The sequence below is a fragment of the Rhinolophus hipposideros genome, assembly GCF_964194185.1.
Source record: "Rhinolophus hipposideros genome assembly, chromosome: 25".
NCBI classification, from domain to species: domain Eukaryota; kingdom Metazoa; phylum Chordata; class Mammalia; order Chiroptera; family Rhinolophidae; genus Rhinolophus; species Rhinolophus hipposideros.
In genome coordinates this window covers 8,126,611-8,150,402 of record NC_138071.1, presented here as the reverse complement: position 1 = coordinate 8,150,402, position 23,792 = coordinate 8,126,611, and the positions used below count along the sequence as shown (strand labels likewise).

At 38.2% G+C, this 23,792-nt stretch overlaps 1 pseudogene across 1 annotated transcript; it reads left to right on the top strand.

Annotated features, from left to right (window-relative positions):
- Positions 1-10,711: 10,711 nt before the first annotated feature.
- Positions 10,712-12,645, top strand: LOC308492843 (ribosome biogenesis protein NSA2 homolog; annotated as a pseudogene). Its single transcript has 2 exons — positions 10,712-10,724; positions 11,903-12,645. The product of its transcript is annotated as a ribosome biogenesis protein NSA2 homolog (transcript).
- Positions 12,646-23,792: the final 11,147 nt, after the last annotated feature.

Genomic DNA, 23,792 nt, shown 5'->3' with positions numbered 1-23,792 from the left:
TCAACCCACCTCTCTCAGTAATTGATATAAAGACAAACAAATCAATATAGATACAGAAAATTTGAAGAACACTGTCAACCACCTTGACATAAAAAACGATAGCCAAAATTAGCAGAATACACATGTTTTCTAAGTGCTTACGAGGGAAAAACGTATGCTTTAAGTGCTTATATTAGTAAAGAAGAAAGGTCATGCTCAATTATATGAACTTCCACCTAACAAATATAGGGGGAAAAATTAAACCCAAAGTAAACATATGTAAGTAATTAATAAAGGTAGAAATAGAAATCTATGAAATAGGAAACAAGAATAACAGAAAATCAATGAAACCAAAAGCTGGTTTTTTGAAAACATCAATATAACTGATAAAGCTCTGGTCAAACTGAATAAAGAAAGAGGAAGAGGAAGGAAAACAGGCAGAGAAAGAGGGTGACATAGGGAGAGAGAGAAGGAGAAAGGGAGGGAAGAAGAGGAGGGAAGGGGAGAGAGAAAGAGAGACAGAACAAATTAACAGTATCAGGAAGGAGAGAGCGGGCTTTGCTACAAATATTACAGAAATTTTGAAAAAATTAAGTGAGATATAACAAATATCTTTATGCTAATAAATTTTTCAACTTAGATAAAGTGAACAAATTCTTTGAAAGACATTGTTTCTTTTAAAGCAATAAATTCATAATTATACGCCTCCCCTCAAAGAAAACCCCAAGCCCAGATGACTTTATCAATGAATTATGTCAAACATTTAGAAAGAAATAATACCAAGTTTATACAAAGTCTAACAAAATAAAGGAAAAACTTTCCAATTCATATTATGGCACATAAAGCATAACCCTAATATTAAAACTATATAAGAACATTACACCCCCAAAAAAGGAATTTAAAGACCTATGTTACTCATAAACATAGACATTAAAATATCTTTAAAACATATTCCTAAATCAAATTCATTCATTTATAGAAAAGACAATACATTGTGATTAATGGGTTTATTCTTGTAATGCAAAATCACCTTGATATTCAAAATAAATTAAAATAATCTCAAATTAAAGGAGTAAAACCATATAATCAGTTCCATAGTTGCAAAAAAAAAAGTATTTGACAAAAGTTAGTGTCAATGAACGATATTTTTAGAACTCCCAGCCAACTAAAGAGAGAATTTTTCTCAATCTGTTCAAAGGCATCTTCCAACAAACAAACCAACCCCCCAAATTATGAAAAACGTTCATACCTAACCATGAGAAGATAAACACTTCCCCTCTAAGGTTGGAAACAAGAAAAGGATGGTCTCTGTCACTACTTACTTTCCTCGTTGCAACAGAGATGCTCTTCAGAGGGCAGGCGCCGGACTTTCTCTCCCTGGAGTGCTGTAGTGCACCCAGCCTGCTGCCCGACACAGGTCCGGGTCTGCTGAAACTGGTTAGTGTTCAGCCAAACATCTATACTCAGCCCGCACTGTGAAAAAAGAAGACTTCAGGGGATTACATGAAGGATAATACTTCCCTGTTTTTAAGTTATCCCCAGTAAAGCCTATATTATGTCTACACTGTATAGAGATAGTGAGTAGGTCTGTGATACCTTTGCATGGGTATTGACTATACATCCATTCATCTTTTATCCATACCTGCTCTAAATGATGTTTGTGAAAACTTATTACATGATTATTTTTAGTATTAGCAAAATTTTGAAAACAATCTAATTATTCCATAATGGAGTAGGGTGAAATAAATTCTGTTCACCCAGAAAATAGAGTGCTGGACAGTTACTTTAAAAAATGAAGAAACTCATTATGTAGCAACATGTAATGAGCCCCAAGATATAATAATAAATGAAAGGGTAACACAAAGAAAATGTGTATAATAAAAGAGTGAGATGATAGATAGATGATAGATAGATAGATAGATAGATAGATAGATAGATACGCATTTACTTGTATACGTATAACATACCTCTGTGAGGATACACAAAAAAATGTTTAATATTAGTTAATTTTAGAGTAGGGAATTTGTTGGCAGGGTAACAAGAATGAAAGGGAGATTTTTACTATAATATCCTTTTCCTTTTGAATGTTGAACCATCTTAAGGCATTAATTAATTGAAACTAAATCAAATTTAAATTTAAAAATAAAGAACAGCCTCCCTTCATTAAATCACAGTAATATGTAGTTCTATAACTTGCACACCAGGTATCTTCTACAACACTTCTGAGGATCTAAGTGTAGCTTGGTAAGTATAGTTGATAATACTGCATAATTGAAATTTCTCAAGAGTGTATCTTAAGCATTCTCACATATAATGTGAGATGATGGATATGTTAATGAACCTGATTGTAGGAATTCTTTTATAATATGTATATATCTAATCCTCACGTTGTACATTTTGACTACATTATCATTTTATTTGTCAATTTTACATCAATAAAACTGGGGGTGGGGGGAACCACTTTGAAAGATAACCTGTTTGTAAGTCAGGAAATTTCTGTTTGTACTCCCATAGGGAGACATAACGAGTGAAGGTCATTAACAGAAAACAAAAGTCAGGGCCGATATTTAGACCCAATGAGTAAAGATGCAATTCTTTTGAAAATAAATCTTCCATTGAATCTCATATATGCGTAGATAATGCTGGTCAGTGTTTGGAGATCGTGGCAAAAGCAAAAGATACGTTAGAGGGACAGACACCGTTCTAAGGAGCTTCAAGTTGGCAACTTAAAGTAATTTTTTTTTCCTCATATGTCACTGACACAAAAATATGTGAAACAGATGGTACTGCTTGGCTATTTATAGTTTGTGTTGAAACTTGTTAAAGACAGTTTGGATCATGATTTAACAAATCTTATCACCTCTTCACTTGAAACATATCACAGGGTTTTTCTTAGAAAGTATTAGAAAGGCAATGGATAATAGTCAGTGTTTCTTCTTTCTACAGATGAAAAAATATAAAATCACAAAGGCCTCCTGTATGCAAGAAATATACATAGAAAATCATATATAATATTGGAAGGTAGCCATGTCTGGTGAACAAGCAGGTGTGTCTTGGGTCCCGACACATGATGGATGATAGACAGTAGATAGATGATAGATGATAGATAGATAGATAGATAGATAGATAGATAGATAGATAGATAGATAGATTGATAGATGATAGATAGATAGATAGATAGATAGATAGATAGATAGATTGATAGATGATAGATAGATTGACAGATGATAGATAGATAGATAGATAGATAAGCAAAGAGGTAGATGGACATAGATACATATTATATTTAAGTGTATCTTTTTCTTTGAATAAGTTGTAGCAGTCAATGTGTTTGAATCACTGAGATAAGATGTATACATTTAGGAAGGAGCTGGTGACAGATTAATGGAAGTGCATAGAAGAGAAAACACAGCACAAAATTATTCCCTAGTACAGATAATTGCTATTCTTCCACCTTTCTTCTCTTCTCCCTACTTCCCTCCTTTTCTCCTTCTTTCATATATCCATCCCCGCCTCCAACTTCCTTCCTTTTCTTTCCATTTTATTCTTCAAGTGATTTGAGGTTCTGTATAGGACATATACACAACACTGGGAATTATGTATGTGGAAGAGCCTGATAACTAGATGGATGTTGAGGGAATGTTGTTATTATAATTTTTCAGAGTCCTACCCCATGGAAGCGATATTTTCCACCTGCATCTTCGTCTACCTTTCCCATGCATGTTTAATAAGAATTCTTCTTTTTCCTTAAAATGTGCATTTTTAAAATCCCTGCATCCATTTAAATGCACTTGTGTTGTAGGGAATATCATTAGCTATGTAACTTACGATCAGTGTGGCAGAAACCACTGTCTCACAAAATGTTTCCCTTCTTTGCGGACATACAGCCCACCTTGCAGTTAGATAAATATGTTTTTTGACTATGTTTCTTCAATGCAATGTGAGAAGTGATATGGGCCACTTCCAACCATAAAACACGTCCCATTGGGCTACTCCTAGCTGTTTTCTTCTTTTAGATCACTGAGATAGTAATCATTAGGCTGATCTGAAGTTAATATTTTTAAAATGACAAAGCTACCATTAGACTGAGTTTTAAATGATTGAAAGGAGGAAAAAAAAATAAAACACCCCACTGAACTAAACAGCTTCCCAGGACTGAGAGAGAAATAAAAGGTATTTAGCCAGTGATATTTTGTGGTCTGTTTGTTGCAGGAACCTATCGTCATTAATAAACCAAATGGATCTCAGTATCCACATCTGTAAAATCAGAGAGTTGGACTAGATTACTTCTAAGATTGCTTTTTACAATAACATACTATGATCCTTAACCTTAGGTTAGTAAAGGTATTCCATAAATATTAATTTGTTCTAATCTGTAGAGAGCTACACATTACATAGAATACTTAAAATCCAGGCATTAGGAAAAAATAGAGAAATATACATAACAATACTATAAAAAGAATCGGTGATTCCAAGAGACTAAAAGGAAAAGATTTGTGTGAGAGAAAAGACAAGGGAGAAAGAGACTACACAGTGTCTAGAATAACCAGTGTTTGGCCTGGAGTTTGAAGGCTGTGTTTGCAAAGCAAACAGATGATCCTTGGGCCCACAAGAAAAAGGGGGTGTAGCCTGGTAGCTTGACTGAGGATAGGAGCTGCGTTAAACTAAGGGGGGAGGGGAAAGACGTGAGGAAAGTCAGACAAGAAAAACCCATGTTCAGGAAGACTGAAATTAGAAACCCAGTTAGAGCCACTGGCACCTAAGAAGGCAGCTCTGAGTCAAACCAGGGGATCCAGACGCCCACTCTTCTTTTGCCATTGTTGACCTCAAACATGTGTGTTCTTTGCCTTTTCTGGTTTTATTACACCGTTTTAAATGTGCCTCAACAAAATGCACAAAAAAAGACAAAAATGAGAAACCAAATTCCATGAGAACATAAACAGTGGTTTTATAAAAAGATGGAATGATGGTTTCGGTTTGTTTCCAAAAGCATTCGCTTTATCAGAAATGGAGAGGGTCAGGATGTGAACCAAGTGGAGACAATGAGTAGTGATGGCAGGAACTATCAGAGACAAAGCTAAAAGCAGAGGATCTTCCAAAGAATCAGACAAAGGACCAAGGTCTAGAACCAACCATTTGAGATACAATAATAAAACAACTTTTTTTGAGTGCTACCATGTGCTGGATATTATATTAAAGACTTTTCATGTACTATTCCATATGTTCTCCCCAAATAATTTTATCCTCATTTTACAGATTTGAAAACTGACCTTTAGGACAGCTAGAGCAGTAAGTGGAGTGCGAGTTCCAACAAAGTCTGTCTTATTCCAAAATCTACTTGGATTAGCTACATTAGATTGGTAAGCGAAATATGTACTGAAGGGTAAAAATCACACATCTTTGTGAGAATCACAAAGGTTCAGAGGCTGACTCTAAAAGTAAACTTTCAAAGGTGGGTTTCTTCCTCTTTTCTAGACCCCATCTGACTAGTCAGTAGCCATTCCTAGACTGGATTCATTGCCTTCCTTAGTCTTCTCTCCTTCCAGAGACCTTCTGCTTCTCAGAGGTCCCTTCTTACCACCCACCCAAGAAAAACAATCCACTGACTTTTAACAATAAATTGAATTTTCTTTCTTAACAATTTGAACTAAAAGACAAAATCTGAAGCTGAAAAACCTCTGGGCAGTCAGAAGGACTACAGACAAGATGAGCAACTCAAAGATGCAGGCTGAAACACAGGAAGAAAGGGGAAAGGGTGAATGAGAAGAGACGAAAGAAAGAAAACTCAATGGCTCCTGAGAGTCAGAATGTGCCCTCAGATCTTGACTTTCTAGTTCCCATCTCCTGTGTCCAAAACACTTGTCCCTTGCCTCTGGGTTTTCTGGAATTCCCTAGGTCCAGAAACCAATCAATAAATAAGTGGAGGTATATGCTCCATTTATTTATTGGAAGACTCGATAGTGTAAAGATTTTAATTCCTCACCAATGGATTTAATATAACCCCAGTAAAATGCTAAGGAGTAGTTTGTTTGTTTGTTGTGTATTGAAATGGACAAGTTGGTTCTAAAATGTACATGAAGTTCAAAGGCCTAAAATAGCTAAAATAAGAAAAATGAAGTTGGAGGACTAATACTCACAGATATCAGTTCTTGATATAAAGTGATAGTAATTAAAAGAGTGTGGTATTGGTATAAAAAACAAATCAAAGGAATAGAAGAGAAGCTTTAAAAATACACTGACATAAATAGACATTAACTTATAATAAAGGTCATAATATAGAGTTGTCGTCCCTCCAAAATTCATATGTTGAAACCCCAATGTAATGGTATTTGGAGGTGGAGCCTTTTGGAGGTAATGAGGTCATGAGTGAAGCCCTCATGAATGCAATTAATGTTTTTACAAAGGAGACCACAGAGTGCTCCCTGGCCATTTCCACCTTGTGAGGACACAGCAAGAAGACAGCCATCTATCTAAGAAGTATCTAAGAAGTAGGCTCTCATTAGATACTAAATCTACCAGCATCTTGATCTTGCACTTCCCAGCCTTCAGAACTGTAAGAAATATATTTCTGTCTAGGGTACTCTGTTATAGCAGCCTAAACAGACTAAGACAAGAGTACAGCAAAACAATGGCAGCCTTCCAATAAATGTTGCTGGGTTAACTGCACAATAACTGTGCACGTGGTAAAACACAAACAAGAAAAAGAAAAAAAAATCACAACCCTACCTCCCACCATATGCAAAAATCAATTCCAAGTATACTATACATGTGAAAGATAAAACAAAAATCACCTAAGATATGCACTGGAGATATCCTCATGTCTTCAAGTCACAAAAAGCACTAGCTTAATAAAAAATGGATAAAACACTTCAACAGGTTCTTTACAAAAGGGGATATCCAAATGCCTCAAAACATGAAAAGATGCTAAACATCATTGTTGTTAAAGAAAAGGCAATTAAAATCACAATGAAATATGACTAAACCACCAGAATGGCTACAAAATTAAATACACACAAACACAAACTGACAAGTCCAAGTGTTGGCAAAGCTATGGAAAAATGGATTTTCATATATAATATTACTGAGGGAAGAGAAAATTTGGTCAGCCCCTTTATTATTGTGCAGTATCTACTAAAGTAACACAGATGGCTTGATACAAGATATATAGAGAAGATAGATAGATAGACAGATAGATAGATAGATAGATAGATAGATAGATAGATAGATAGATACAGATACAGATACAGATATAGATATAGATATAGATATAGATAGATATATTTCTCCAACAAAAATACACCAAAATAAGAGTCACCAAATACACCAAATACACCAAAATAAGAGTATGCTTGAATGAACCTTATATGGAGTAGAATGATTCTTGGGTAATAACTGCAGGAAAGATGAAGTGCATATGGTGAAATTCCCATTTCACTGTTTCTTCTGCTCTGTGAAACATATTTTCTGATACAACTGGGTCCTTTAATTATGTCCAGTATAGTGATTAAGGCAGTGATTAGAATAAAGACCATGGAGTCTCAATGACTAGGTTTGAATCCCAGGTCTACCAGTTACCAGCTGAGTCCGGACTTCATCTGCAAAGCAAGGAAAACAGTATCCTTTACCATTATGTAGTACTCTAATGATTTATAAAGTATTTGAAGATTTAACTGAAAAAGGCACTTAAGACAATTCCTAGCACATATGTAAATTACTATTGTTTTTCTCTTCATTTGTTTCTGCAGTTTGACTCAAATATGTGGCACGTATTTCATTTCCATTTTACAAATACTAGTCTTTTTCTCTTTAAGCAATTGTTATCCATCAGTGAAAACAAAAATCAAAATTCACGGCCCAGTTGTAGAAATGAATAAATGCAAGTTAAGGCTAATGAGACCTGTGAATCAACACAATTCATAAAACTAGAAACACATGAACTTCAATTGAAGATTTGTTTTTTAAGATAATAAATGTAAGAGTTGTTATGCTTAATGTGTTTGACATATGAAAGATAACATTTGGGTAGTAAAAACTGTGCATTCTCAACTGAATGACCTCTGCTTAATTATTAGCTAGGAAACCCCAAAAGAATTTGAATCAATGCATTTTTTCAAGCAATCGTAAGCAAAAATGAATCAATGCACTATTACCCTTAGCCCCTTTGCTGTGAGCCCCCCCCTTTCATCCCTCCTCCCAAGGACATGGGGGTCCTGAGACCAGGTCGCTCGCTGCCGTGTTTCTGCCGTGTTTACCTGGGGCCCCAGAGGGGAGAGGGCGGATCTGGGAAACCCCTTTGGGCTGTTAATTTCCTTGTCAATAAAATGGATGAAATAAAAAAAAAAAAAAAAAACCTTGTCTGAAGGTCCGGCTTTTTAGGGCTCAATATATGGTGACCACTCTATGTACTCCTACATGTAGCAGCAGCCTTACAACTGTTGTCTAACACTTCACCAAGACCTGGCTCCTGAGTTACTAAGAAAACATTTAGTAGTCACCAATATAAGAGAGAATGAAAATATGCTTAGGATTTCCTTTGCCTGGAGTTTTCTTCTTCCAGATAGCTGCATTTCTATGTTCAACATCACCTTGCAGATAGGCTCTTAGGCGCCTCACTATAAACAACAGGGTACCACAACTTTGCCTTGAACTCTATCAACTGTCAGCTTTCCTTTTCTTTATAGCTCTTATAATCACTAGACACATTTTAATTTATTTATGAAAGTTGAGACATTGTTTTATTCACTGCCCAGTGCTTGGCAAATAGTTGGTGCTAAATAAATAAATACCTGCCAAGTAAATGAACAAGTCGACTCATTTAAATATGGGATAGGATATATGTGGCAATCTTCCTTTTGCACAGTAGTAAGGGACCATAAAAATGACTGTGCAAACTGAAACTGTGAAAAGCAATCTTAATCATCGATGGGGAAAAAAACATGATTTTTCTGTGGCCCTTCAAATGTTTTGTTAAAACATTAAAAATTCTCTTACTGTCAGTTCTAGCTATACTGGTGCACCAAAACATAGTCAAACTAATGTTTGTTTAGCACACTGTAATTTAAAGCATTAGAAATGTTGAAAATTAAAGTGCTTTATTTCTTGTAAAAAATTTATCAAGAACAGTTTGAACAGCTTGCCTTCTTCTCATTATATAACGTATCATATGGACCTAGGTGAACTGTCATATTCCTTTTTAATTTGGGGTCAACTTAACCACTATTTCATCCTTTGTGCTTTTAACATTGTGAGATGCCTCTAAGAATTCTTTCAACTGTGAAGGGTTTTTTCCTGGTGTCACTTCTTCTGGGACCTCTTTATCTTTTCATTAAAAACCCTTTCTTCCTTTATACTGCCGAGGTCACCTTCACTGAGCTCTGGTTGCATATCTAGAACTGCAGCTGTTTAGACTTTCCCACCGGCAGCTCTTTTAGCTCCGTTTACATTTGATTTGAATCTGAAGAGTTGTTTGCACAATGAGGTAAAGGTTCTGTCCTGCCGCACAGATATTACCCACTTTTATTTCCTGCCATCGTGTTTATATGTTTTTAATTGCATATTTTATGACACATGTCTCCCAAAACTCAGCTAAAGTTACATGATCTCCAGTTGCAATATTATCAACCTGTCCTAAAGTCCATATAAGAAAACAGGCTTTATAAGTGAAAATACCTCCTTGGCCCATTTGCTGGATTAATGAAGTTTGGTGGTAAAAAGCAAACTGTCATATTTTTGAGTCCCCAAGAGAAACAGGGTCATAGTAGTGCTTTAAAACTTAAATGACTTTACCTACATTATCTCTCTGCTGCTGGAAACTAGGAGGCAACACAACTTCATATACTTTGCCTTCTGCGTGTGGACTGAATAACAGATGTTTGCGACCCATCACTGACAGCCATTGAAAAGGTGAAGTAGAGGTCCCTGATCATGATTGACATCTATCATCTGTTATTTAAAGAGATTTGTGAAATGATGATCTAGCAGCAAAGTTTGTACTTTATGCAATTACTCAGTAAACATACTGTGGAAACTGAAATTTGAACCATGCTGTTGAGAGACTGGTGTCATTTAACTAAGGTAACTGAAATTCGTGCATGTGGGAACCACGTAAAGCAAGAACTCTATCTATGAAAACATCTGTTTCCAGAACCCAAATTTGTATTGTTCTGAAACTGACACAGAGAAAAAGCAGCTTAAGGAAGTGTGGGTGCAGAAAATAACACTAGCCCAATGATAACAGAGTAAAAGAACCAGGACGAAGACAGAGAAGGACTGAGGGTAAAGGAGAAATTTACACCACGTCGTAGTATTGGACTGGAATGTGCTTAGACAACATTCTTAGATAACTTAAGGGACCAGGAAGGTTAGACTGAGTCATGTGGTCACAGCATCCGGAAATTGCCTGGGCGAGCACTTGTAGCCTGAATCTGAAAGTTCTGCTTGGATTCTATTTGAATGGACTTTGTCTCTAAGGACTGCTATCGGATAAACAGCCAGTAGCCCTGGAGAATGAAGCCACAAGCCCCAGAGCTCCTGCTGCCCAGGAAAATGATCAGGATACCTGCCATGCCTTCATTTTATGACGTGGGAAGCCCACACTGAAGCTGAGAGCAGAAGCAGCTCCCTGAACAGACTCACTTTGGAATAGGGAGCAACATATTTCGCCTTCAAAGGTGCAAACATGGCCACTGAGTTCCTCTCAACCCCAGGCAGACAACGCTGTTCCCATTCCACCATGAGCTCTCCTTGTAAGCACGGCTTTCTAGGCTCCTATCAGAGTTTCTCAAACTCTTACCTACTCCCCATTCACATCCACCAACAAGGAAACCTGGGCCCCGGTACCAGGCTATGGAGTCAGCTTTGCTTTCTCAGTTGGTGAAGGAATATTTCAGCTCTAGTCACTTGCAGCTCTAGACAAATCCAATCACTCATTTCTTTTCCTTTCCCTTAGGGGAACAATGCCCATCAACTACCACTCCAGGGCATGGTCCCCCTTCTGTCGCTATTTTCCTATTCCAATTCTTATTTGGAGTCTTTCATCACAAACTGTAAAATGTATTTAGCTCTTATTCCAGAGCATGGAATCAGTTATTCTCATTTACCTTTCTTTGTCTTCATACATTTTCAGAACCCTACAAGGATTATCCATAGCCCCTGGACACACGCGAGTGACTTGACTCTCCCAATGAAAAATGTAGAGCTCAAATGAGCCAAGCCAGGTTGTCGGCAGCTCTAACAGAATTTTATTTCACACAAGGCTGATTTCTCTGTACCTGTAATGAAGTAGGGATTTTTTTCTTGCCTGTAACTTTGGCCACAAGATTTTTTGTAGTAACCTTGAAATAAGGTTTTTGCCTTCTCCAAACAACTAAGTGACCAATATTTGGGTAACACACTTAATTGGGAGTCAGTGTCTTAACTATGAGAAAAATGCAGGCAATCTTGTCTATGAGGCAATGAAAGGGTCTTCCCTGGAGATGCCATGGTCAAGTTTCATTTATCACTATAGTGTCTTTCACCACCAGAGAGTCAAACACTGGCCAATGGGAAACCTAAAATTAGGTAACTGGCAACAAAGGGTGGGGCAGAGAAACTCTGGAATTCTAAAGATGAGATGATTTTTACTTAGTAAAATAAGATACTATCAGGCAAAAGGCAGAGGTGACCTCAAACAGTAGCTATACCCTTGAGCCCCACGACAAACAAACCAAATTTCCCCCTTGGACTTAAGCAATGCAAAACACAAGGCACACAGGAACTCCTCAGGCTACAGAAGCTCTTAGACCAGGGTTCTCATAAAACCATTTTGCAGGGAGTTGGCTCGGGAGTTTCTGAGACCTGAAAGTTGAGAGCTTCTTCGCGCCCCGGAGACAGTGCTTGCCACAAAACGAATGTATGGAGTTACACCGTAAATGGTTGGCTTAAGTGCTTGGATATCGTTTGGATTACTGCGAAAAAAAGAGAAAGAAGGAAGGTCGAGAGGCTCATGACGTTCAAAGAAGGCAAAAAAGATGATTGGTCTCAAAGCTAAGCTCTACCATCAACAGTGCCAAGCTGAGAAAATACTGATGAAAAAGACTATCAAGATGCATGGAAGGAGAAACACCAAACAAAAGAATGATGAAAAGACTCCACAAAGAGCAGTACCTGCATATCTGCTAGACAGAGAGGGACAATCCCAAGCTAAAGTACTTTCCAATATGATTAAACAAAAACGAAAAGAAAAAGCGGGACAATGGGAAGTCCCTCTGCCTAAAGTTTGTGCCCAGGGAGAAACAGAGGTATTAAAAGTTATTCGAACAGAAAAGAGAAAGAAGAAAGCGTGGAAGAGGATGGTCACTAAAGTCTGCCATGTTGGAGATGGCTTTACTCGAAAACCACCTAAATATGAAAGATTCATTGGGCCAATGGACTTACGTTTCAAGAAGGCGCACGTAACACATCCTGAACTGAAAGCCATCTTTTGCCTGCCAATCCTTGGTGTAAAAAAGAATCCCTCATCCCCACTTCATACAACTTTGGGTGTTATTACCAAAGGTAGTCATTGAGGTGAATGTGAGTGAGTTGGGCCTTGTGACACAAGGAGGCAAGGTTATGTGGGGAAAATATGCCCAGGTTACCAACAACCCTGAAAATGATGGATGCATAAATGCAGTCTTACTGGTCTGACAGCAGTTTCATACAAGTAACTCCTTATAATTATCAAAGACTACACACGAATCAAGAAAAATGCCTTTACGGTGATGTTTCTGAGTACTACCAAACAGCTTACATGTCTGCAGTCAAGAGAACTATTTATTCTATTGTAAAGACCATTAAAATGGCCCAGTTTTAAAAAAACAAAAACTATTTTGCATAAGAAACTTCAAACTAAATATGCAGTTACACCAACTCCATCCAGCAGAGATTCTGAATCAATTTATCTGTGAATGTTGAGCAATCTGAAAGTTACTCTTATTTTAAGTCTGGCCTTAGTCTACAGCAAAATGTGAAGATATTTCTAACCCCCAACAAAGGAGTATTACTGATCCTGTTTAAAGACGAAGTGGGAAGAGTGCTAGATGAGAAACATATGTATGTTTCAGACTTGCTTTGGTATAATCTACAGCAGCAGTTATCTAACTTGATAGCATGTCAGATTTACCTGGAAGGCTTGCTAACACACTGATTGCTGGCCCTTCACCTAGGATGTATTACTTCGTAGGTCTGAGATGGGCACTGGAAATCTATACTTCTAACAACTCACTGAAAGTTACTGATGCTGCTGGTCTGGGTACACACTGGCAGCCATGGATCCGTAAGACACTTCTGTACTGGTTTATGTGTTTACTTCATGGTAAAGGTAGCTTAAAAAACCAAGAAGTCTATACATCCTAATTGAGTGCCAAATCATATAAACTGATTCTGCTCTATTCTGCAGGCATTTGTGAATTTAGGATGAATCAGACACCGACTGCATCAGTTTGCTATAAATAAGTACCCAGTGGGATGACTGAGAACTACCCCACTGTATATATGAAAACATGTAAGAAATAGGATTTTAAGAGAAAAATGACGTTCCAAGGATTCCTTTCTATTTTGAAGAAGGTTGTAATATAAATGGTGATTTTTCACACATCCCTTACCTTGGGACAACTTTTTCAGAGCAGTGTAAAAGACAGAATTTTCCAAAATGAAAAGATAACGTGACATCAGAAACACACAAAAACAAATAATAAGTGGACACTTCCAAAAGCCTTTTCCTGGAGATTGTTGCTTGTAGAAATCCATTCAGCAATCAATTCTTACTTTTTCAAGCAAAATGGTAACTGGCACTCATCGGTATAACCTAGTTCTGCCTGCCCCCTTACCTGCGGTTTCATTTTCTATGGTTTCAGTTACCTTCAGTCAACTGAGGTGCAAAAATATTATAGGGAAAATTCCAGAAATAAACAGTTCCTAAGTTTTAAATTGTGTGCCATTGTGAGTAGCCTGATGAATCTTGTGTGGTCCCACTCCGCTCAGCCCAGGACATGAATCACCCCTTCGTCCATCATCTCCACACTGGATCCACTACCTGCCCATTAGTCTCTTAGCAGCTGTCTAGGTCATGAATCCTTATTTTACTTAATAACGGTCCCAAGGCACAAGAGCAGGGATGCTGGCAATTAAGAAATGCCAGAGAAGCCGTAAAGTGTCTCCTCTAAGTGAAAAGGTAAGTACAGTACAATAAGATATTTTGAGAGAGAGAGACCACATTCACATAACTTTTATTACAGTATATTGTTGTATGCATATTGTTGTGTTTTATTAGTTATTATTATTAATGTCTTACTGTGCCTGATTTATAAGTTAAACCTTATCATAAGCATGTATGTATAGGATAAAATAGTATACATAGGGCTAGGTACTATCCACCATTTCATGCATCCCTGGAGGGTCTTGGAATGTATTCTGTGGGTAAGAGGGGACAACTGTACTCAGATACCCTCTGACACACACTTAGGGAAGCCTGTAATTTGGCTCCTGGGAGCACATTTCATCCAGGCTCCACTTGAACCACATCTACTGCCCCTTCACAGGTGTGAACACCATGTTCAAAAACTTGTTTAATGTATCTTCAGGGAGCCAGGTCACCGGCGAAAGTCTGAACGTGTGCTCGTATATCAGGATTAACAGTCATGGAGCATGAACGTTGTGCCAAGCACTGTGTTAAGGGTTTGACAGGTAATCTATCTTAGTGGTCAAGGTCATAAACTCTGAAGTCCAATGACGGGACTTCAACAAACAGTGACTTGGAGCAAATGACTTCACCTCTAAGTGCTTCCATTTCATCACCTGCAAAATGGAAATTTCAAAACCTACCTCACAAAGATGTGGTAATAAATGAGTTATTGAATGAGTTATTAGATACAAGGCATCGAAGTAAAGTCACGACCATGGTAAGTGCTCTTTTGTGTTGATTTATGATTTTTGACAAAACAGGTAATGTAATGCTAACAACACTACAGTGTAGGTGCAATTATTTGACCTTTTTTAAAGATAAGAAAACTGAAGCCCAGAGGGGTTAAGGAACTGTCCCAAAGTCCCAAAGTAAGTGGTGGAACTACTTTTATGAACCCTTGGCATTTTGACTTCAGAAATCATTTCCTTCACCTCATTGCTATGCTCATTCTTAAAAGAGTTGATTTGAGAAGGCAGGGCTCATAACATATGATATGTAAATATACTTGGAGCACATAACTCAACTGCAAGTCAGGTACTTTAAAAACCATTTCTGGCAGGTCCACATCCTCTTCAGACCAAAGAGGAAATCAGACCGTTACTATAATTAGTCTTTTCAGAATTGAGGTCTCTGTAGAGGGAACAGCACAGTTTCATAGAAAGAACATTTACCTTGAAGTCTGACTTACGTGCCCAGCTCTATACCTACCGGCAAGTTATATTAATTCTTGGAACCTGTCTGACCATGTGTAAAATATTGGTGGCACTCTTTTGTGGATTAAATGAAATAGTATGTGTAAAGTACCTAGCACAACTTATGCACATGGGGGCTATCAAAACTATATTAATTCCGTCCTCTTCTAAAAATTACATACTAGAATACTTCCAGTTATAAAAACAAAGTAGTACTTCCCACAGTGATGTCTTTCTCACAGGGAAGGAAGCACATGTAGCCCTTTCAATTACACAATAAACCACCAAGCATGAGCCTGACATAGGAGCAGACACACTGTCAGACTGAGTGTTTTGAGGGGCTCCTGCCTTACTCCACAAATCGAACTGTTAGGAGAGTAGAGGGAGGCAAAGGAATCTCTTCCTTCTACCTCTATGCAAGGAGCGTAAGTGAAAACCTCATTAAACACTGAGTTAGCCTTTACCTCTCTTCTTAAAACGTGAACTTTTCAGTATACACACATACATATACACATGTGCGTGTATTTACACATATAGGAATTTCTTACAAAGATTTGACCTTACTCAACTGGTGAAGCTGGAGCTTGAGGTGTACAGGGAGACCATCGGGAAGGAAAATGGATGTAAAGTGGGGGTGAGGCAGGAGAAACTACAGCCCAAATGTGTGAGCCAGAACCCACAAAAGCAGGCTGAAACCTCCACCAGTTCACACTGCCTTTGATCTTGATGATGTGGACAGCCTGCAGAAGCCAGGTTCTTCTTCATGGAACTAAACACACATGCCTAGTTCAGGAGACCAAGAAGGTGAAGAAGGACCCAGGAGAGGGTGGAGCGGTTACAGGCCTGGCCACTGCCTCACCCCGACCAGGAGAGCCGGCAGGAGGAGACAACGTGGCCGTGGTACCAAATGGCTACTGCTTCACTTTCCCCTTCTGAACTCCCACAGGAACTTCCCTGTGGCCCAATGTAACGGGGAAAGAGAACTCAGGTAAACGTAGTCGAGCTGATACATTACTAACAATCTAACAATTTCTGAGATCAGGAATCCAAGAGTAGCTTAGCTCAGTGGTTCTGGATCAGGGTCTCCCTTGAAGTTACAGTCAGCTGTGGCTGAAGCCATCTGAAGGCTTGACTGGGTTGGAGGATCTACTTGCACGCTCACCTATGTAACTATCACCCAGAGGCCTCAGATCCTTACCACATGGGCGCCTCCCATCTAGCAGCTGGCTTCCTGTGGAGTGAGTGATCGTAAATAGAGACAGGGAAGCCACAGTGTCTTCTTAATCTCAGCACTGACGTACTATTACGCCTGCCATATTCTGTTGGTCGCACAGTTCATCCCTGGTGTGAATTCCAGGAGGTGGGGGTCATCAGAGAACAGTTTAATTGCTGCCTACGTCTGAACAATTCTACGACCCTACTAAAAAATGCCTTCAATTTTATCGTGAGATGTTGGTTTTCTTCTGATTGAGGAGTGGTGGTGTCCTCTGCTCTTTTTATCTGTCCACTTCTCTGGAAACCCCTTTGAGACCAATGTTCTTCTTTTGTATTGATCTTTATCTTTTGTACCACATCTTCACAAACATTGCCACATTTGAGACTCACAAAGTTAGGACAAAACTAAGGGTCAAATGCATGTCATTCTGCTTCGGAAGTTAACATGATTTTTATATGCTATAGCTAACATTACAGCACTCACCTTGTCAAAATAACCAACCTGTATTATTACTGAAAGGTTCATAATCAACTCACAGCTTTGCTAGTAATTTTTCTTTAGCCTGTCTGGGTAACTTCATACGATATTCCTGTTTGTCATCTTATAAAATATAATTATATGCTTCATGCCAGTTTGTAGTTTTGTATCTGAGAAGTATAATATATGGGGCATAGTTTTCTCAACTACAAAACAGCTTACCAAATATAGTCACATACATTTTAACATTTTCACAGTTTTCTTTTTTCTTTTTTTTTTTTTTAAGCTAGTGAGTCTCATTATTTAAATTACTTCTTGGATATAAATTAGACAACTTTAAGTTACAAAGTCTTCCTATTATATCTGGAAGTATATAAAAGACCTAAATAAATAATATTTATAAAGTATATAAAAGACCTAAATAAAAGACCTAATAAATAAATGGTATTATTTAGTTGCTGAGGGGTTCTTTTACCACGGATACAATTTTATAACTACAAAGTGGCTTCTCAGAACCACAAAATTATGGTTGGACTTCTAAATTCCAGCCTCTTTCCCTACTTGGTGATTTGACCCAGCGGTTTACAAAGAAGTGAAAAAGGAACCCTATTGCGCTGCTTTCTTTTCTCCCTTGAGCCATGGGTCCTTTCTCTGTACCTGGACCCCACCTCCTCCCTCCAATTCACTACAGCCAGATTTGTCTCTAAAATAAAGATGTCTCCATCCCGTCAAACCACACAAACCCCCAAAGTGTGTGTTCCCTCACCAAAACGGCACCCTCCATTCCTAGTCCTGAGCAAAAATATATTAACACTCTGGATTTTGAGTAATAATATCTCTTTCTTCTATCTTCAGTCGCTGCTCTCCCTCTCCCAACCCCAGACTACCGGTGAAGTTTGCGCCTGAGCTGGCCCGGATGAAACATTATTTCTCCTTTCCCTAGTGTTTTCCTGTTTACTTTTTAAACCATTATTTAGCGGAGTGTTATTCCTTAGGCAACTCATTAACTCTACAAGACTCACAAACCTGTGAGTTCTTGAAGATTCTAACAATCCTTCTTGCAGTTTCTGGGAAAACAGGGTAGAGTGAGTTCTCTTTATATTTTCAGTACTTCATAAAAATATGCTTTTAAAATGTGGCCATTTGATAGGCATTTATCTTCAGGTATGTCCTTGCATAGCACTTTATTCAAGTCTCTGTAATAGCTCCTACTGTGTGTTACATTGTGATTTTTATCTCCTTAGAGCTGTCTCTCCAAGTCACTTTTCGCTACACTTTTATTTCCAGAGTGCAGCAAAGGGTCTGGCACATAGTAATCACTGAGTAAGCAACGTGTTGAATAACTCTGCTCTTCAATCACCAAGGTCTTCTACGAGGCTTTATCTAACACCCATCCCACTTCTCATCCTGGTGTGTCAGTCTGAATCGAGAGGTGGCTGATCCCTCACCAGTCATTTACATGAAACTATACCCTCCCCACGACCCTAGGGACAAATGAACACAGACACAATCTTCAGGCAAAAGCATTGGCTTAGAAATTCCATCTGAAGGCCTTGTGATACCCCCACCCTAATCTGAAATGTTTGTCAGGGTTCACAGCTGCAATCAACAGATAATGACTGACTGATTAAGCAAAAATGGAGTTTTTCAAAGCATATTCAAAAATCTCCAAATTGCCAGGGAGGCTGGAGAACCAGATTTCAGGCTAATTCTCAGGAATAAAGCCCAAAACCTCACAACAGAATTGGCCTGATGAAAAAAACCTGCTGTCACTGCTGCTTTCCTTCCCGCTGAGTACTAGAGGAAACTTGGCAGCTGCTGCCCCCTCGGTGCTACTTCTGTGCCAGGAACTCTGCTTTGGACCCTCTGGGAAACCGCCCCTGCCACTGCCAAGGCTGAAAGTTTAATGCATCTGTTGCCACATGCCCGAGCCAAAATGGAAGCCCCTGTCAAGGCCAGTGCCTTCCTGTTGCTTCTGGGAGACACAGCCCAGGCCCAGTGCCTGCATTTTATCTGCTGGCAAGTGGGAATTAAGAGTTGTAACACAATGAAGAAGCAGGGCCTATTGTGTGGGAATTTACCCAAATAATGAAAGGTCTTTCAAAGATGACGGTTAACTTTTAAAATTACAGCTACATTATTAGAGACCAGTTCAGACTCGCTGCTCTAACTTATTAATCTCCATTTTGCTTCAACATTCAACTTTGAAACCGTAGTTTTCCTAACTCTTGGTGAAATTGTTTCTCCGACACCCAGAAAGATGCTCGCTGGCCAAAATGGCCCAGGAGACTTTTCTCTCTGTAGGATCAAGAGATGAGATTAAAACAGGAATTATGACCCTATGTCCCTACTGATAGCCAATTTCAGACGACCTGTCTATGTTGTCTGTTAATGGACTTATTTGGTTAAAATCAATTAGATGTAGCACGAAAGAGCTGCTAAAGGAAGTATATTCTGTTAATCTTAGGGAAAATATTATTTGTATTTTGTTAAATTGAAAATGATTCAGCATACAGGTTATAATTTCCTTTGTTATATTTTCTTGTTATTAATATAGTGATATGATGTGTTCTGGCAATATTAATTTAGATGTGCCACATTCAAAAAAATCTTTTCAGAAGTGAAAAGCAAACAGGATCATATTGATGGCAAATATCTAGCTTAGAGTCATCTTTGAATGTCTTATCCCTTATAGCCTTTTATAACTTCAAAAATTATTGATGACAATTGCGAGAGCCTTGGTATCATAATTTTTGCTTTAAACTTCAGTGAATTTCCTTCAGTCTCCATTTCAATCACACATTTACATGGCCAAACCCAACTCATCATCTTCCTTCAAAAATATTCTACTTCCAAGTTCTGAAGTGCAAAAATCCCTTCTCTGACCATGTCATTCTCTCTACTCTCTTCTTCCTTTATTTTATTTACTGAACCTGTATCCCCATCTCACTGTGAGTTCCAGACCTTTTCTGTCTTCTTATTATCATATTAAATCACATTTTTCTAACTTTATTCGCCATCCGACTGGGCCAGAATCCCATAACCACATCACAAATCAGCACCATTAGGTAACCCTCACCTTTTTCTCAGCTTCCACACAAAAGCTGCCAGACTTCCCTGGAGAAAGTAAGAAAATCATGCCAATGTATGCTTTCTAACTTCCGTGTTTGCCCTGCTCCCCATAATGTATGTTCACCATTTCTTGTTGATGTCCTGATCCTCAAAAATGGTTCAAAGAAACATTTTCTCTTCTTAACGCCCTTCTGCCTCTTTCCTTTGTCAGATGATTTATCTCTTACTCAACTGAATAATCACCAGTACCAAACCCATACTGCCTGCCCAGAAATAAAATGCTGCAAATAATGATAAAGTATAAAGTTTGATTGTATGAGATTTCATTGTGCTGTTCAGGCCCATATTCAAAGGCAGATTTACCATGAAGCAAATAAATTCAGCTTTGAAGACCTTCATCTGTACCAATCCTAAGACCCTGGAAGGGACCTGTATTCATTTTCCATTGCTTTGTAATAATTCCCCCACAGCTTAGCAGCTTAAAACAACACACATTTTATCCCACACCTGCTTTGGTTCAGGAACCGAAGCATTGGCTTATCTGGGTCCTCTGATTCCAGTTTTCTCATAAGGCTTTAATCAGGGAGTTGACCAGAGCTGGGTTCGCATCTAAAGGCTCAACAGGAAAATGACTAATATCCAAACTTATGTGGTTGTTGACAGGCCTTCAGTTCCTCAAAGTTTGCTGGGCTGACAGCTTCCTGCTTCAGTTTCTAACTAGCTGTTGGCCAGAAGCCACCATGGACTACTCCAACATGGCAACTTGCTTCATAAAAGCCAGCAAGGAAGTGAGTCTGCTAGCAAGATGGTCGTGACTATCTCACATAACTTAGCCCATTACCTTTGTCACATTCTCTTAGCTAGAGGCAAATCACTAGGCCAGCACTCAAAGATACACGGATCACTGGCGCCATTTTAAAGTATGCCTGCTACAAGATCCTAGCAATATGCTCAGTGGTCATATATTTGCAAAAATAAGATACTTTAACTACAATTGGTTCACCATTATCTCTTTTTATGGCAACATCTTTTTCATTACATGTTCCCCAGCAGTATCCATCCCTCTTTGTCAAGTAGCATTGGAATAATCAAGGGAAGTGTATAATACACGTAAGAGGAAATAGACTTGGAGATTATTTAGGGTGGGTTTATCTAGGGTGGTCTGTTAAGTGGTTCATAGTCACATAGTTCTTTGTGAGGCCTAGTTCCTTGGGTGGCTAACTTATTACTAGTTATGTAGGGGAAGTAATGGTTTCCAGGAATAACCCAACTACTACTGTGCTTCCTCAGCCAGGCTTGCAACACAAAGCAGAGGTCATATCCGAGAACGTATTCTCAGGCTTCCAGCACTGGCAGAATTAGGAGCTAAGACTGCAGATTTCAAAGGTATAGAGCCTTGAGCTAGTGTGGGGGAAATTCAATCATTAGATGTATGTGGTTAGAAGTGGAAGGTTTGGTTCTCATCTATCCCTAGTCAAAACGAGTTCTAACTTGTCAAGAATATATTCAATAATGCAGCACATACAATTACAAATGCATCAGTTTTTTTCTTTTCTGACAGGTAATTTGTGAAATAGAATTATTAGATTTCCTGTATATAAAAGCGCATCTGTGTCTAGGCAAAATTGTATGTTTTATGTATTTCCACATACCAGAATCCATTTTAGTGTGACATTACCAGTAGCAAGTTGTAAAATTAGGAGAAACTTTTCTAACTTATCAATAATGTTTTTAACCTGTGATTAATCATACCATACATACAAAAGGCAATCATCTTTCTGTCCTTGTTACAGAAAACTGTCACAATTTTGTTGTCATTGGAAGAGATAATAAATGAGTATGCAGCCAAAAAAGGTAAGAAAATAAACTGTTATTAATGTGTGTCAGGTTAATTTTAAAAGTCTGATATGTTCCTGGATTTTTCTTGTTTATAGTATTTATTAGCTTTTTAAAATATCTAATGTTTGTGATTTTTTTTCCCTCTAAGTGTTTAATTTAATACTTGGTTTTATATTACTTTTCTAAAAGTGTCCAATTGTGTAAGCTAGCTTCAGGCCCCGCAAAAACTGCATCCACCCTGTTTTGGCCTCAACTGGCCTGCTCTAGTGTACCAGCTTCCTAAATTGAACTCATTCTTCACTTCAACTCATTACACCCCCTGCTACCTAAAAGTCTTCCCAAGGACACTCTAATTACACCATTGCCCTGTTGAAAAATCTTTACTGTTTCCCCATCATAAATGTTGTCTAAAGCCTTTAGTCTGGCAAATGATGGTCCCAGTCGAATTTTTAGTTTTATTGTCAACAACTCTGTTTTTGTTTCTGTTTTGTTTTGTTTTTCTGCCAATATAGTTACTAGCTATTATAAAAACATCACTTTTGGTCCCCTTTCTCCCTATCTTCTCTTCACTCTCATTTTTATTTCTCAAAATTCTACTCATCCATTAAGACCTACCTCAAATGTTTCCTTCATGAACTTTTTCTGCTTTCTCAGAATATGATAGCCTCTCCCACCCTCTGTATGCCTACAGCATCTCGTTCTTATATTTTATCATTGAATATTATATTTGTATCACTTGGTTAAAAAAATATTTTAGTTCTACTTGTAAATCCAAATACTTTGAGAGAAAATTAAATTATTTTTCATCATTGTAACCTCTTCAGCACCTCTCAAGCTATATTGTGGAACAACAAATATTGTTGGTTATGAATGATTGGATGAATGAATAATGCAGCATTTGACTGAATAACAAATGAATCTATTCAAATGCTACCACATCATTTCTTCATCATGAATGAATATTTGTCCTGGCCGTACTATGTCATTTCAAAGACTCTAAAAACATAACCAAACAACAACAAAAATGTAGTCCTTGTCCATAGGGAAGTAACACCCTAGTGGAGCAGACAAACATGAATCCAAGCATCCCACAAATTAATATGAAATCTCATCCTTGACAGGGACTGGGCAATACAGGTACCTGGGGCTGTGAGGCTGGATAATAGGTGAAATTGCAACCTGTCGGGACAATTTCATGTGCAGTTCCAATGATGAGCCAGAAGATACAGTTCCATTTTTAAAAAATCTTCTTTTATAAGGAAATAAATGAATCATCTGGGATTTCACTTAACCACTTCTGTAATTTTAATTATTTCACTAACAATTAATCGGATCTTGAAAATTTGATACGATTAGAGCAGTGATGTGTCCCTTGTTTCTGAAACAGCACGTTCTTGGTGCTGCTATCTGGGCAAGAGCGAAACTAAGAAGCCCTAAGGGGAGGCTCAGTCCTTCCCTTTCGGGTGTGACACTCCTTTGATCCAGGGCTTTGGCTACTGGTAGCGAGCATATCCTGTCTGTGGTGCTTTCTTAGTCTGCTAAGTGCCACTGGCCAGTGCCCTCCCTTGCACAGATCGGCCTATAAGTAGCGTGTTTCTTGCTGGGATTTATGGGTTATGGGTTGAAGTCTGTTCCCCTCAGGAAAGAAACATTGGAATCCTAATCCCCCAGTACCTCAGACTGTAGCTTTATTTAGAGACAGGGCCTTTACAGAAGAAATCAAGTTAAAACGAAGTCATTGGCATGACCCTGAATCCAGTATAACTGGTGTTTTTATAAAAAGGAGAAATTCAGACAGAGAGACAGACAAATACAG